At 38.4% G+C, this 16,251-nt stretch overlaps 1 pseudogene; it reads right to left on the reverse strand.

The window, feature by feature from the left end:
• Positions 1-2,471: 2,471 nt before the first annotated feature.
• Positions 2,472-13,610, reverse strand: LOC120801612 (annotated as a pseudogene).
• Positions 13,611-16,251: the final 2,641 nt, after the last annotated feature.

Raw genomic sequence — 16,251 nt, forward strand, 5'->3', positions numbered from 1 at the left:
GCCAGAACCTAGCCCATGCAGCACCATGCTGTAATTCTCTTTTTATACCTTTCTCACATTACAATTCTCTTTCAACATGCAACTCCTCAAGTCTGTTTTCAATCTCGCTCTCTGGGGGGGCTTTCCCTCACCTTTTTATATGTTGCCCATTAATTATAAATGAGACACAGGGTCTGTAGAGAGTCAGAGGAGCAGTGATGGTATAGGGCCAAGGGTAGGGGGTACACTGGGGATTGTGCACCCTCTTGAAGAGGAAATAGAGAGGAGGTCCTGCAGTGCTGCATATGCAAGTGTTCCTTTCCTTGCAAACTGGAGCTATGTGATAAGACCATAAAAATTCCTGTGGAAGTTCCTCAGTAGTGCTATTATGCTGTGTTATGGAGCTTGAAGTAAAATGCCAATGCTGTATTTTAACTGCATTGTACATTAAAAGCAGTCACTCATTTTATGTGGATGTACATAATGTGAATGTGTGTGAGTAGGTACAGATTCAACCTTGAACCCACATTCAAAGCAAGGAACAGGATCACATTTCAACTTTTCTGTATTTTCTTGGCTGCATTTGGGACTGGCTCTATGACACACTTCACTGTACAGTATGGGTGCATGGCTGATGGAAAATGATTAATGCATTGGTCTATTTAAGACTTTTTGTAATTACAGAGAGAATAGAAGGAGAGAAACTAATTCCACAAAGGGAATAACCCTAAGCCTGCAACACATGTTCAAAAGAGAAATTTTATAATATTTTAATGATGTTTGACCCAGTAAATGAGAAAGTACAGTGGTAAAAATACAGCTATGGAAACAGGATAACCATTGTGATTATATGAAAATAAAAGAATACCACACTGGGAGTTAATGGTAATACATTTAATTTAGTCATTTTCAGTTCATATTGATAATACTTATTAAACCACAAAGTCTCCTCTTAAGATCCCATTCTTATTGAAATGTCCAAGAGTATGAAATGACTTTCAGAACTGTCAGGTTGTAATATCATACTTTATTTAAGGATTCAAAACTGTAATATGTCAATAAAACCTGCCTTTTATAGAAGATTAAACCCATTTAGCCTTTTAGCAATTTATATGAATCAGCTCCTAAAACTGACCGGTGTGAGCCATCCACAAATCTCCAATATAATCCAAAGGGATTGAAAATAGCTTTTTGAAGGCCCCGCTGCCCTATAATAATGTTTTCTTTTTGATCTGATATTCTGTAAGATAAATTACTAACTGCCTAGCTTAATAATAGATGATACCGCAGCCAACATACAACATAACATAACAAAACAAGAAGCTACGACAAAAGAGAAAAATTACATCACGTCATTTTTATTCTTCTCTCGTTCATACACAGATTGTGTATTCTTTTTATGATATGATGATTGATTTCTCTTTTATAATCTTTATGTGTATAAGCATTATAACCATCTGTAACCAAGAATGCTCTGCAGGCTTTTTTATCATCATTGTTGAATGAAAAGAAAACATTCATAGGCAGTCGCACATTGTAATTTAAGGGATTTTTTAAAACTTTGTCCAAATTTAATGACTGTAATTTAGGTGTTTTTTTGTGTGTGTGTTTTTTTTTTATAATTTCATCTCTGTTTTCATCATCACTTCACTTTCATGTTTATGCAGATATACTAAAATCAAACCAGAAATGATTTGTAATGACTGCTTCCAGTGCAGACACAATTTTAAAAAGGCTAACGTGTTGGTGATGGCGGTCACTGACTGCTCCCATGACCAGTGTCGATTCTAAAACCACATTTCATTATTAACCACAGTTAGAGAACAATGGCAGATGAAAAATAGAATCATGTTCCCACTTAATTAAACACTGCAGCCGTGAGCAGCATTTATATTATCATATTCGGTGTTAAATAGGTAAATGAAAAGACAAGCAACTACAAATGCCCATGTCAGCACAATGCCGAAAGACTTCAAAATAATCAATAGTCCATGTAGTTTAACACACTAAGTTTGAACAAAATCAAAGCTAATGCAAGTAGAGTCTTAATTTATGTTTTCCAATACCATTACATTACATCGTTGCATATAGCTGGGTGAAAAGCATATGTATCACCTGGCCAACAGTTCAATTTTCCCTCAGTACAAAACCCGTCCTCTACTAATTGATTAACACCCTGTCTGCAAATGGATCGTGTATAAAGATGTCTGCTGCCTGGTTTGACACACGTCATGATCTACAATACAATATTCTGAGCAGGAGCAGTTTACTGTGCAGCTCATGAACAAAATATAATCCATTTTCCAATTAGAGTTGACTGACACATAGATGATGTGACATTTGGCTCTGTTTTGAAAACGGAGACAAAAATAATTTTAGACCTGGTCAAGGAACTACCTTGGGACTAAAGCTGGTGCAGTCAAACTGGTGCACAGGGCATATGTTTATCCAGCCTGTCTGGATTCACTTTCATGGCACGGAAAACATAATATTTATTTATTTAATTTTTTCTCGACGTCCTCAGCAGTGAAGAGGTAGGCATGGAGTTTGTCTTTCTGTCGACTTTGATCTACTGCTCAACTGGTATTCATCTGGGCATGAGCTTTCTTCCGCTTATTTTTTTGGTATCAAAGAGCAATCTTTGCATGAACTTCTTCATCCTTTTTTCCAGTTTCTCTCCACTCTCAGATTTCCTTCACGCAGCCTGCTCCTCTTCTCAATGTCCTTGATATGCATTAGTGTCTCCAAGCTTTCTTCACGGATGCTGGATTAGTAACGACATATGGTACTCAACACTGGACAGCTTCTCCAAGGTTCCGGTCGACCAGCTATCACGCAGCAGCGATACAATTCCATCACCTTCACGCTCATAGCATCCAACATAATATCCTGGTCCTCTGTTTTCAATGAGTCCTGGAGCTAAACTTTCTTTTTGAGTTAGACAGCTCTCTTCTTTTCTTTATCAATTCTGTTCCTTTTGTCATGGACCTGCAACATTAGCTTCTCTTCATCCTCTTTCATTTTCTTCACAGTGATCTTGATGGTCTTCCGGAGCACCTCCAGTATCTAGTCCACACTTGTGGACGTCTGAATCAACAAATTTTGCTCGAGCAGCTCCTTCACCAGATCCAGTGGCTGCTGGGAATCAGAGAAGTAACGTATAGCTCCATCTTCTCCTCATATTCTGAGCTGTCGCTATCCAGGTTAGAATTTCTGATCAGTGTGTCGTTGTTGGCTGAGGACAGTGTGGGGTCTTTGGTCAAAGGCAGCACTCTACTTGGACTGGACTCCAAACCTCTCTCCAAACCCTGCCTAACTGCTGACACTTGAGGATCCCTGTTCTGCTCATCCTGAGCATCACTGTCAGACAAGACGTTAGCTTTCAAAGCCTCTGCTTCCTGTGCCTCCTGCCTCTCTGGAGGCAACGGCTTGAACAGAATGTTCTTATTTCTCGCATGATTATTCAGGATTTCCTTAATCTTGGCGAGTTCACTTTTTATGGTCCTTATTTCGTCAGTTAACTTCTCAATCACATTATTCTTCTCCTGTTTGGACTTCCTCTGTTCTTCGAAAAGTCTTTTATCACCCATGGATGTCTTCTCACTCCTCTTGAGACGCTCTTCAACGTAATTCACTCTCTCAGTCATTTGGTCAAGCTGTTTCAGATGACACTCCCTTATTGTTCATTCTGTTGTTGTGATGCTATTGGGCCAAAGTAGACACGCTGCAGAGATAAATCCTAGAGAATTTATATAGACATTCATGGAAAGTAGAACTTGGGACTGTGCAGTGTGACATGATGGTTGAACTGGTTGAGTTCTTTACACCAGCCACCATTGCATGACTGATTGCAACTGGTTCAAGAATTAATATAAAGCATCTTCACTTCTGTTTTCTTTGTCAACACATTTGAAATGAATCAGGCTGGGCTTTCAGAGTTTGTCAGAGAATATCTGCACCTTTCTTACAGATCAAATGATTTCTAAAGCTCCAAATTCCCAACTTTTTTTAATCTTCCCTGCAGCCACTGTTGTTGTTGTTGTTCTGAGTTCTTGTAGCTATTTCTGTCGTCCTCATTTAATGTTTCTTCAACTTCTACATCCCAGAGGCACGGCATGTAAATAAATTAGCAATATGCACCTGCAGTGAGGCTACATAAATTTATGCAGTGATAATATTCAATCATGTTTCTATTTTGGGCAAGTTCATCTTCAATGTTAGTCAGCCTCTTACTTTGAAGACAAACTCAACACTGCAAAAATAGGATGTATTTACAAGATGTGACACACCTCAAGTTGAAATTAGCTACTTTAAGATCCCAGATATAAAAATGAATAGATTAGATAATGGTATATTAGTTTCTGTATGTCAATTTGAATACTTTAAAGGAGACAGTTCAACTCAGAGTCCAGATCACCTGATTTTGACAAATTCTCACTCCAGACTTAAACCATTTTTCTCTGTTTTGGAAAGGCAAAGCACATACAAAAGCCCCACAAAAGACAGACCCTTGTCAGGGCAGTTCAGCATGTTTATCTGAAATAATCGAAGGCAAAGGAGTTTGTTTGGGGAAGTCTTTTCTATAAATATCCAACTAAGCACCTTTAAGATCTGTAACTGTCACTACTGACCAGGAACCCTGCAACAACACAATATGGAGAGCCAGATGCCAACTCAGAATCTCCATTAGTGACCTTGGAACACAAGTTCTCAGTTTATAGCCCTGATCATTAAATACCACATCTACCATATCCCAGTCCTGGATGAGCCTCTAACTGAATCGAGATATTTCAGTCACTCAGCGGCTCGCAAAACGTATTGGGTGGAGAATGCTGAAAATATGAAATGCTTCTATTTTACTTATTAAGTGGGAAAAAAGCTACAAGGCTTAATTTACTCAGACCAAAAACAGCTCTTCCATTAAAGTCTTAATGTTAAAGTGTTATGGATTTGTCCCTCACAACCAGTTGGAGTGCTATGGTGTTTGGTATGTTCACACAAGATCACCCAACAGTTCTGCAAAATTTCACGGTATTTGCAGTATAAACACAACTTTAAATGACTAGGTTAGCAATCCTCTACCGGCACAGAATACTCAGTGTTGCCACTGGTAGCTGTAAAATATACAAATCAGACTCATTGCTTATTACTGCCTGCTGTGGAGCAGCACTGAAAAGGGTAAATGAGAGAGGAGTCCTGCATTTTTTATCACTTTACACATGCCTGACATTGTTATTTCCACCTTATTGTGAAAGATTGCCTACTGTCAATGGAGACTCTATTTTCAACATTCTTCCCATAGCAAATATATAAATGTCCAGGTTTGAGAAGATGGCAATCCAAGGGATCTTATATTCGTTTCAAACATAAGACTCTTATTTTGCAAAGCAATGGTTTAGGGAAACAATCATTTTAATTAAAATTACTATTTAGTTAAGCTGTACATCAGTGGTCTCCCCCTGTTAAAGCCCATGTTTTGTTGACTCATCCAATCACCCTGTCCTCATCATTAATGGACATTGTGGCTCAGGAGATAGAGCGGGTCGTCCACTAACCGTAAGGTCGGTGGTTCGATGCCTAGCTCCTCCAGTCTGCATGTCGAAGTGTCCTTGGGCAAGATACTGAACCCCAAAATGGCGCCAATGTGTCATAGGTGTGTGAGTGTGTAGAAAGTGCCATATGGGATGGAAAAAAAAGAGCGCTGTATGAATGTGTATGTGAATGGGTGAATGTGGCAATGGTGAAAAGCCCTTTTAGTGGTCGATAAGACTCCGTTTAGTACTCTACTCCGATAGGCACATTCCATCTTGACTAATAACTTCACAGCAACAAAAGCAAGGAAGCCATTCTTTTTCTCGTAGTACTAGCAACCTGGCACAATGCTGCCTCCCACAATAATAAGTGAAAACAAATATAGGCTTCAGATTGACTCACAGACTCGCAGAATGCAGCAATTGTAGTACTTTCTTCTAGGTAACTTTAGGGGGATCTGAGGCAAACCTTTCATGATTCACCTTTAACCATACTTAACGAACAGGAAGCATTAATATAGCTGTAACACTGGTCTAATAAGGGCACCCAGAGTTCAGAGAGGTTGTTTAGTCTTTCCATTAAAATCAAGTAATCCATAAAGCAGCCTGTTGGAGGCTGGAGGTATTCAAGGACTCAAATAGGGAAGGAAAACAAATACAAAAAGTTATTGTACATCTCAGGTGTATATTTTGAATACAAGGACAGCAGCATACCTAGAAACAAATAATCAAAATGTAACATGAAGCCCCTGGAAACAAACCTTTCAATTTTTATATTTTTTCAAGGACTGTGTGCTTTTGGCTGCCAGTAATTGTTAGTCTGTATATGCAGTTACTATCAGAGAGAATTAAAAAATTCCATTAGGGGCCTCACATTGCTCTGTTTAGCTCCGGACGGTTCAAGAGGAGCGTAGATAAGACTTTTCATTATTGATGCACTCTGCTAGATAGTTATCAATAGCCATCTACTGCAAAGCCCTCTTACTTTAATATATAAATAGATGCACACAGACTTTGATTTCCATTGACACACGCCAAGGTGCAGCACCCACTGGCAAGCATCCAAAGAGCTTCTGCTGGGATGAAGAAAATGAAACAGCTGGAGCAGAAACGGTGGTGACACTGTAATCCACAAAGAGATTTAGAGTTGTGATGCCCTGTAACAGCAACTGAATGTTTTCTGTATGCATATTTGGCAATTTGTCAGGTGGCCTGTGGGGGAAACAAGTTTTATTATATTTTTGTTACTTTGTCCTGTGAATTTGTTGTCACTTCACATTTCAATGGCTGCAAGCAAACAAGATGAAAAACAAAAACACTGCACAAAAATAGCCCTAATGATACACATTGTTCTTTCATTAGCACCACTGTCAGCATATTTAATGAATAGTCAACTGTATGTTATCATTTTTGTCACTGAATATGAGACAAGACAAACTAAAAAGAAATACCAGGACTTCAACAGTTCCCATTCATACTAGAGAAAAGCTACTATTTGCACTTTCAGCATTAGACAAATTTGGGTCAGTTGCAAATCCGTTCTAAGCTTAGCATGATCTGGTGGCTTGTTGAGGGCAGTGTTGTCCTAAAATCCAGGCAGTACATCCAGCTGCCACAACTAGTCCCTTGCTAAATGCTGAAACATGTAGGCATCTTAGTGAAATGAGGAGGTTGCTAGAAACAGTCATACTTCATAGATTTATAATGAGCTGCCAGATAAGCAGTTCAGGATGCGTGAGCAAGTTTGGGTTAACAAGTTTGCGTTGGGTGTTGCTGAAAACTACTTTGCTTAACTCAGCCATAGTTATTAAACTGAGTAGGAAACTGTCCTGTTATTAAATGAACTCTCTAATCTTAGGCAAGGCAAGCAAGTTTATTTTTATAGCACATTTCATACTCAAAGCCAATTCAAATTGATTTGCATTATGCCTTAAAACATTGCAAAAATAAAGAAAAACAGTATAACATTCAGATGCAACTTAAAAGTCTGGAAACAGTTTTAAAGGAAATTAACAAGTTAAAAGCAGAGAAAGGGGGGCTAGATGGTTCACAATGAGTATTTAAGGTTCAGTCAAAGCAGTGCAAAATGTAAAAGCTTTTAACGTAGATTTAAAGGTGGTCTACGTGGGAGCAAGTCTAACATCCTCTAAAAGTTTGTTTCAGCTCTGTGCCGCACAGTAACTTAATGCTGCTTCTCTATGTTTAGTTTGCACTCTGGAGACAGTTAGCCGCCTTCTGCCTGATGACCTGAGAGGCCCAGAGGGTTCAGATGGTAAAATGCAGTCATAGGTGTATTTTGGCCCTAAGCCAATAGAGATTTATAGACAAGCAGCAGTATTTTCCACTCTATTTTATGACACATTGGAAGCACTGAAAGGTGCTGTGATCTGTTCACTTTTCTTGAAAAGAGAATCTATGGGACTGTGGTTGCTTGGAGACAGAGCAAGGTACATTTTGGTGTCATCTGCATAATTTTTATGCTTGATATTATTCTTCTGTAAAAAGTGGCCTATACGTGGCTTGGAATTTAGGACTCCACTGTTTCTGCTCCTCTGTGCATCTCCAGCCGGTCTTCAATACATCCTCCCAGACCAGCCTAACAGATGAGACCTTCTTTCATGTTCACCCCTCCCCTCAACATCCATTCATCTGTTCTCAACATCCGATTCCTCAACTTCCATCAAAACCTTTATATGAAATATTGTTAATATAGTGGTCTTTGCCAGTGAAATGTAAATTGAAGAGAGCAATGGTGTCATTTATTTTTTCAGATTCAGAAATATATAGTGGCTATTTGCTGGTCTGCTATAAAAACATTGGCATCAGCCATTGAAAAACATAATCTGTTGATCTCTAGTATATACCATGAAATTTGTTTTTTGAGAAATATAGTTTTGCATTGTGGAAATATTTTTTCTGTTGCTTTTTGTTGCTGCGGACTGACAATCAAACTCACAGTCTGTGCATGTCTTCTGGAGTCAGCTCTTTCACTGTGGGTTCAAGTTTTTGTGGTAAAAATATGATTTTTTTGTTTGCTCTGTTAATGGCATGGCAGGGCCAAATCTGGGATAGCGAGATGGTAGCAGCCCCACCTGCTACAGATGGCGAAGAAGATGAGCACCTGTGGTCATATCTAAAAACAATACTTGCTTTTGAAGATGATTCTTTAACCCCAACTCTGCTACAGAACAGTTTTCAGATTTTTTGTCTTTGCCCACTTTCATCCCTGCCTCTGACAATTTGAGTTAAAATGTTGGTGTGTTCTTTGTTTTAATCCCTGAGGTTGACATCAATGATGGCTGGGAGTGCATCATAAAAGCACTCTGCATCTACTTCAACGAGTATCCTGAGGATCTGTTACAGGAGTACATAATGAGTGTGTGCAATGTGCCTTTGCCACATGTTAAAAAATAAATGTTTGTCTAAACATGTTTTACCAAAAAAAACAAGTGGCCTAAGTTCTAAGGACTTCATTTTAACAGAAAACAGGCTGGCAAGAACAATGTTTATACAGCTGTCTTAATGACTTTTATCTTAATTGCTGAAATTTGTATGACTCTGAATTTGATTAAAATTGGTTTTATTATAATCAACATGGTCTATCAACATTGAAAATTATACAATAGTCTTAAGTACAGCTCTATCTCCGTCTGGCTGCAGTATCCTCTACCTGCGGGGATTATGCATATGAGTAGAACCTAATGCTTTGCTCATTAGTCTACAGCATGTGGGGTCATAGGATTTCATTCTCTCCAGCTCTCTTTTGAAAACTCTGTGATACTATTGCCACACTTGCAGACCTGAAAAAAGCCTTTGTTGCGACTTGAAAAATTGTCTGAGTGTAAGTTTGGAGCTCATGTGGTGTAACTGAAGAAACAAATTTAATGAAATACAAGGTAATGCAAAAGAATTTACCATTCACCTGTGTGATGAACATTCTGACTGTTGTTTCGCTGCAGTGTTTATTCACTCGATTTAATCTAAGTTGGCCTACAATCTGTTGGCCAGGCTGTTGAAAACGATGGGTGAAAACAAACTCAGGTCATGTTTCTCGCCAGCAACTTTCCAAGTGCACTGGCCATATTACAGCATAGTGCCACAGCAGAGTGAGAAGATGTTGCAAAGTGCTGCATTTCTTAGCCATCGGGTAATAAGGGTTGAAATAAAATAATCTGCCTGTAGATCATGAAAAATGCCATGTTTTATTGAGATCTGAGTAAACAAAAAAACCCAAAAAATTTAACTTGTCCTTGGAGAAATTATTCTCTTTTCACCGAGACATGACTGAAGCCAACACACTAAGTGCCATAGAGGGAACAACAGTGGAGATCTACGTCAACAGAGAGACTCCCAGCAGTGACTAGTCTGATGTGGGAGTAATCCTCGAGGGTGTGGTGGTACTTCAATATCTGGAGAAGGTGGCCCTTGCACCTGCCATGCTGTTTGGACTTTTCTATAATGTAAATATGAGGGACCCGTTAAAGCTCCACTACACCTTAGAAGTTATTTAAATGGTTATAATGGAGTGAGATGCAGCTGATCTATCAAGATAGACTGAAAGCTTCAAAACTAAAATACACCAGTGATGAGAGCTCACTGTTCTTGTTCTTGGCTCACTGTTCCTGGAAAAGTCATGCGTAAGAAGCCTACAGCTCTACATTCCTGGACTGAGTGGTGTGGCTGGTTCTTTTACCACCAGGCCAGGGTTATTGATATCTTACAGTTGTCATTACTGTCAAGTTCTTTGTATATTTGATTATTAATATTCAATTTGCTGGTTTACGGTTGTAATTGCTGTGCAGTTCTCTGTATACTATATTTGATGGTACAATTTTACTTGGTCATATGTGATACATTGTTGAATAATCTTGACGTCATTGCACGGCACATTTAAGGTGCACTGGTTCAGTGCATTTCTTGTTCAGGGATAAATCAGGGAGAGGAGGAAGAAAAGGAAAGCAGATTGGGGGAGGGATGCGGGTTAAAATGAAGGAGCATAGGATAGACCATAAGATAAATGAGTTGGGGGTACAGCTGCTGGGGAGATGTAGACCAAATACTGAAATAAAGAAAGAGAAGGATATAGCCAGTTGGAGGTAATAGGGGGACAACTCAATCCTGCCAGATCACATCCACTACATTTGTAGTTTTTTAGATCAATATCTATACTGTTTTATAATATATTATATAAAAGCTACATGTGTAAAGTGTGATGTGTTCGCACAATTTCAGACCATGCATAGCATTTAGAGTCCAACGTAACTGTAATGACTGCACAATTGAAAATATGGGAAACATGAGCTATAATATCTTTGTGTATTGTGGAGGAATGTTTTCAGAAGCCGGCTCAGCCAAATAACTCTGGAATACTAGGAAATGTTATTACTAATGAGACTGCATTGGTGGATATGGGTGCAAGATAGAGACGCAAGGCACTCCAGTAATGAGCAAATTGGTGTCACAAGGTGGAAATGCTGATATCTGCAGTGTACTTCTTTTTCTTGATGACAATATTTGTCATTTCATATGCGACATTTTGACTTGGCCGTTTAAAATGGGGACGCCTGCTGTTTTGAACCAATACTGTCTGATCGTTTCAGTGGGAAAAAATAAAAGTGGGTAATGTTAAGAATGATCAAGACAAAGACAAAAATAATTGATATTGATAAATATAAATAATTGATGATAATTGTAATTTATTGTACTTATGTTTAAAATCTGGTTTTATATTTAATTAAATTATATTCATAAACATTAACAGAGTTTATAAATGTATTAAATTTTAGAATTCTGAAAGCATAGTTGACATAGGAATATTAGTAAGAAATATGGCTACAGTTAAGTGATCAGTGTTGAAATAAATGGGACTAAATTTTGTTGGAGAAAATGGTCTAAGAGTTTAATTTACCTTACAGAATCAAATTTCAGTAACTTTGTATCAAACTAATTTATGTTCATTCAACACAAGGTTGGACGTGAATAGTTTGTGTTGATTTAACACAATTCTGTAAGTACGTCAAGCTTACTAGCTTGGAGAAAGTGAATCATTTCTCCTTTTTAAGATTTTTGTCCAAAATCATGTTTACAAGCAGCCCTTATTTTTAGAAAGCTTTGTTAGCACAGACCCATAGGGCTGTTTTAATATTGGTGATTATTATTATAATATTATTTCTTAAAAAATGGATACACACTCTGTCTGTTGTTGTCTCATCTGTAAGATTTTTTTAGGTCACTATCACATTTTATCAGGAAACACATGGCCAATCTTCTGTGAGATCTAAAAGCTTCACAAAAATTTGTGTGTGTGTGTGTGTGTGTGTGTGTGTGTGTGTGTGTGTGTGTGTGTGTGTGTGTGTGTGTGTGCATGAGTGAGTATCTAGGGAACAAAGCGAGACAGAGTGAGACAATGACACATGCAAAGACACAAAGCTGTCAGCAGGATAACTGGTACATAGTTATATAGTATATGCTATATAAAATGTGTATAATTACTCTACCCTCTACAGTGAATTCACAGCTGTCTGTTTTCTGTCCACTGCACAGCAGTAATTGATTTGGTTTACATGCAGACCAGTATCCTAGCTATCCTGTTTATTTGGGATGATGATGGTAGAGTAGAGCATACAGTAACCCAGTTATTTATTTCCTTATGCATGTGTTAATAGTATTGTCCACATTCCGATCACATTCTTCTATCTATGCAGGAATGTCTTTGACTCACCAAGATCCATGCTAATTTCTTATTTCTGCACTACTTCACTGACTAACTGGTTGAAACCTGAAGTCACAGTTGCTTTATGGGTCATGCAAAGGCACAGACCAAGGGTTGTGCCCTTGCATGACCCTTGGACGTGTTTAGATGTACTTAGTAAATGCAGTACACTATAAAAACCGTGTCAATCTTCATCTGCAAAAGACCAATTTGTAGATGAAGATTGACACAGTTTGCATGTGTTAAATACCATATAAGTAGCATGATGTCATTGTGAACAATGTATAGCGGTTGCCTGTTCACATGATCAAAATTGTTATCACAAGTCATTTTCAGATGGAGGTCACCATCCTCAAGAATGCACCGACGGATTTGTACTGACATATCCGTCTGATTCTGTCATTTTGCTGAATCTGTAATTATAACAGACAAGGGAAAAATCATGAAAATAAATTAAAAAACAAAGCAGGACGATTTCCACAGTCCCTCTGTCTTTCCTTCCTTACTGTCATCCTTGTTGGCTGAAGATGCAGTAGGGCTTTTGTCAGGGGAAACACAGCAGGCTGCTTAGCCTTGGGCTAAAACTGCTTTGCAGATGCATCACAGAGGACATCAGAGAGGACAGGAGGTATTGTCTAAGATGGAGTTCAGTTTTACCATTCTTACCTCTGCTGCTGTGAACAGGATGCCCATATTCAGCTTAGTAACACATCTAGTCTTTAGGATAGGGCTGCTGATATTCTATATTTTTCTTACACTAAATAAATTCCATGAAAATCAAAATTAAGCCATAGATTTGTGACCCATTTATCTAAACACATACATTAAAGAACAGGAGCAATTCAAGGAGCAATTCAACGAGCAGTTCAAGTGACAATTAAATAGTACATGTCAAACATATATTCACCACACACACACACATGCTCACACACAGTAAAATGATTAATATTGCATGTTTCCATCACTTACGGGAGTATCAGAAAGATCTTGACATTTACCTGCCTACCAGCTGTGAATTTCACCCCACTGAAAGAACTTGAATGGTGATGAACCGCACTGTTCTTGGCGAGAGAACATAGCAAACTGGATGATCAAAGAGGTTTGGGATTTTGCCAAGATGAGATATGATATGTGGTTGTGCTGAAGTTCTTGTTGGACCTAATTCATGACAATCCCATGGAAATCCTCCTCAGCATTAAAGATTAAGGAAAAATAGGAATACACTTTTTTAAAGCTTACTTGAAGAGTAACTTCCAGCCTTCAAAGCAGTGCTTCACTGCCCTCTCTGGTTGCCAGTCTGTTTCACCTCTGACCATACCCAGCCTCACTGACTGGTGTGGTTGGTTGGGATCAGAAGTGTGCTCTGTTACACCCAACAGTAATGCCATGATGTACTGACAAACCCTGGTGTACACTACTACATCAAAGCAGCAAGTTAAACAAGAGAGGTCAGCCAAAACAAGATTTTCATGTGGTGTTAAATTACTCTTGAATGATGAACACTCACATTGGTGCATTTTCAATGGGTGTTTGGCTCTGTCAGTGTTGTCACTGGTGTCACTGGTTCTGTTTGAGATTCTCATGTAGCTCTTTTCCACTACAGGAATTTAATAATCTGTAAACCGGAGCTCCCCATAACCTGAACTGAAATTTTAAGAGCCCATGAGGCTTAGGTTCAAGGGTCTCCCTTGCATTTTTCCATTCGGTTTTACAAAACTGTAATGTTTTTGAAAGACATCATTGAAAAGGTGACAAACATCATCAAGTAGGTAGGTATGCAAGTGCAGTGTTGTGGAACAGACAACAATGGATAAAGTGGTGATTATATGGATTTTGTTTTATGTTTACACATAATGACTTTTAAACATCAGTATTATTACATTCATTTAAAAATGTAGGTCTAGGATGACTCTTGTAAAGTTGACAGATGCTGTGGAAACAAAAGCAGAACCCATGGCAAAGGCTACACAATAAGGTAAAAGAACTTATGTTCCTGTGGTGGAAAAGGCTGACTGTGGAGCAGTCCTGTTGAGGCCTTGTCAAACATGCTGGAATATGGTGGATTGCATCCTTTGGGTTGGGAAAAGGTTGCTGTCCCTAGTGAAGGAGTTCAAGTATCAAGAGGCCAAACAAGGGTAATAAAATCTAAAACTGACATTCAGATCCATGTGATTTCTGAAAATTGTCCCATTTTTTATGGTTATGAGATCTGTAGTAACTTAAAGAATTAAATCAAGGATTCAAGTGACATGAGCTTCCCTCATATGGGATCTGGGCTCACCCTTAGGGACAAGTTATGAAGGTCAGATGTTCAGAAGGAGTTTAGCGTAGAACCAAAGACCTTATAGGCAAGTCTCACTACTTGGCAGCCATCTTGGCAACGTCCCTGGGCATTTATTTCAGGCTAACAAGACCAAGCCTCTATCTAAATGAATAGAGAGAGAGCTGTAACTTTCAATTGTCACAAGGACATAAAAACTGCATGTATCACCAGTCAAATCTGATAAAAAAAAACCCTTAAAAAGTTTGGGAAATTTGGTGCAAAATTAGTTTAAAAATGCTTTTCTACCACAAGTTATACTTCTACAACGCATGCGCAAGGTTGTGCTTGTGCCAAATGTTCACTGGCAATATACTTTCTTTTGTTTCCTACAATATCCTTACTCTATAGCATATTGTGGTCAGTCCACCACTTTGGTCCAGACTGAAATACAGTGGGGTCCAAAAGTCTGAGATCACTTTTCCATTCAAATGAATGGGAAAGTCATGGAAAATTTGGTAAAGACATTCACATGACCCTCAGGACGAATTTTAAATATTAACATTTTAACATGCCAAACTAACATGGTGAACCAGCTTAATATCAGCATGTTAGCATTGTCATTATGAGCATGTTAGCATGCGGATGTTAGCGTTTAGCTCAAAGCAATGCTGTAAATGTAGCCTTATGTTTACTAACTCAAAGCACTTGGTAAACATTAAGAATAGATTGTGGTCCTGGTTAAATATTTAAAAAGTCAATGGTGACTTGAAGCACTACACAGAACACTCTTTCCCTTGCCTTAACCAAAGTGCCTTTGTTTCTAAGCCTAACCACACACAGGACCCAGGACAAGTATCTCAAGCTGCTGTGTCAGAGCCCTGCATTTTGTCCTCCCTCCATCCATTCCAACCACCTGCCTCTGTCATCTGTACCATACAAGATACTGTTTCCTTCACGGAAAAACATTGTAAACAAGCGCATTTCTAGGCAGAAAAATATGACATATTAACAAATTAGTCTCATATAAATGTAACTCTACAAGAAAGAGTTGGGAGGCCACTTATGTCCAGTAGAAAGGGCTCATGTGACAGACCCAAAACATCTTTAAATGTTTCCCAACTGCCGCAGATGTCTTAGGATACCTCAGAAGGAGCCTGACGATGTCGCTGAGAAGGAACTGGGGTAATCTGCTTGGTCTGCAGCCACGTGGTGGAATAAAAAATTGACAGTTTCCTGAAGAAAAGATTTTATAAGCAATAAAGAAAAGTGGTTTTATCCAGTTCCAGTCAGCAGGACCAATGGCTCATCCCAAACCTCCAGAAGGTAGTATCCTCCTTTTCTTCAAGGTAAGGAAACATTAATATTTCTGACAGCCAGGGGCAATCTTACCATTAGGCAAAAGTAGGTGAAGGCAGTAAGATGCAGAGAAAGGGAAAGGGCAATATTTATTTAGACTAATTCAAAAGAAAAAAAATTGAATAAAAACACCGTTGCTCTTGATAGTATCAAAATTCTATAAATCTCGGGAAGCAGGTTTGGATTAAAAAAGGTTAAAGAATGATTTATAGACTTGCACTCTTAAATGAAGTTATGGTATTGATAGTTGGAATAAAGCATGCTAACAAAGAAAGAACAAAACAATTTGATTAAATAAATCTGTTAATTCTCATCCAGCTAATTTGTTTTTTTCAATGCAGTTTGAAGATTGATTTGCTGATCCTGGATGTTATCTTGAATAACTGTGCGCATGTATTCTAAAATAAAGG

Source organism: Xiphias gladius, chromosome 16 (genome assembly GCF_016859285.1).
Source record: "Xiphias gladius isolate SHS-SW01 ecotype Sanya breed wild chromosome 16, ASM1685928v1, whole genome shotgun sequence".
NCBI classification, from domain to species: domain Eukaryota; kingdom Metazoa; phylum Chordata; class Actinopteri; order Istiophoriformes; family Xiphiidae; genus Xiphias; species Xiphias gladius.